The sequence below is a fragment of the Brassica oleracea genome, chromosome C7 (assembly GCF_000695525.1).
Source record: "Brassica oleracea var. oleracea cultivar TO1000 chromosome C7, BOL, whole genome shotgun sequence".
NCBI lineage: Eukaryota > Viridiplantae > Streptophyta > Magnoliopsida > Brassicales > Brassicaceae > Brassica > Brassica oleracea.
In genome coordinates, this window is record NC_027754.1 from 11,997,553 (window position 1) to 11,998,792 (window position 1,240).

Below are 1,240 nucleotides of genomic sequence, written 5' to 3' on the forward strand. Positions count from 1 at the left end.
GTTTGCTTTGATGTTGTTTCATTGAGTCATGCATTGCATACCTATTTGCATAAAAAAATTGAAAAACACGAAAAAAAAATCAATTAGTTTGCATCATTTGCATTTCTAGGAGAGTCTAGAGCATATAGGTTGCATTTACTTGCATTGGGAGCAATGATTTAAAATACCTTGTAAAGAACATTACTTTGCACCTGAGTAGCTTATGCACCTCTCAAAAAGACTTGTATGCTTCGGGCCTTGAAAACTCTTCCTAAAACTTGTTGATTGCTGAAACTCAACCTTTGAAGCCAACTACAACCTTGTTTGAACTGAACAAACTTAGCGCTTCTTGCTTATGGTCCCTTGTGTACTGAGTCATGGATATACACACTTGAGTTGTCACATCCTTTATGCCAATCTTTTTGACAAACTCGAGTGGTACACCATTCCCAAAACCCTTCCCTCCTTTTGAGCTTTCATTATTTAATGAGTGAGGCCTTTTTCGGAACATGTGCATAATGTTGAGAGTATCGGGAACGACAATGCTTGGTCTTCATTCTTGCTAGATTAGGCACTCTATTGTCTAGCTATAGGTGGGGGTGAGTGTTGTGACTATGGTTTGGAAGCATGAAAAATTCGAAGGAAAAGAATAGACTCTTTGTGTTTAAATGGATAATCTTATTGAAATTAATAGATAAACGTCTAGCTCGAGTTTATGAAAAGTCTTGGCCCCTGAAAAAAAAAAGAATATAAAAAATATATATATATATATAAAAGAGAGAAAAAGAAAGAAAAGGGGGCTAGCAAAGTTGTTTAGAGCTAAGATTTGTTTAGAAGTTTAGAAAATCCTTTATAGATTTAAAAGAAAGAGAGTTTTATGTGCAAAGTGTTCTTGGGGTCTTTTGGTGAGAGATGGGAGTTGGGTTTGACATTATGAAGTGATTGTGTAACTTGTATATTTGGGAAAATGGTAGAACAATGGAGATTGAGCATTGTATGCATGAGTTGGTCCCTTTCTTAGATATATTATGTGCAATGTCAAGGCTACTCGTTTTGAGAGTAAACCACTTTAAAAGATCATGGATTTCGAACCTCTTGACCCACTTGAATAAAAGCCTTCCCTTACTCAACCAAATGATTTGGACCAATTGACCATTTGCAAGAATTCACTTGATGTTTTATGCTTAATGAATGTGAGAGTTGGTTGATTTGAATGTGTGGATGCTTGATGATGAGTATAAGGGCAAAAAGAGTTGAGATA

The 1,240-nt window shown here is 35.6% G+C and overlaps 1 protein-coding gene across 1 annotated transcript in view; it reads right to left on the reverse strand.

The window, feature by feature from the left end:
• The window catches only part of LOC106302598 (uncharacterized mitochondrial protein AtMg00810-like), a 4,568-nt gene that overhangs the window by 1,055 nt on the left and 2,273 nt on the right, over positions 1-1,240 (reverse strand). The window lies entirely within an intron of this gene.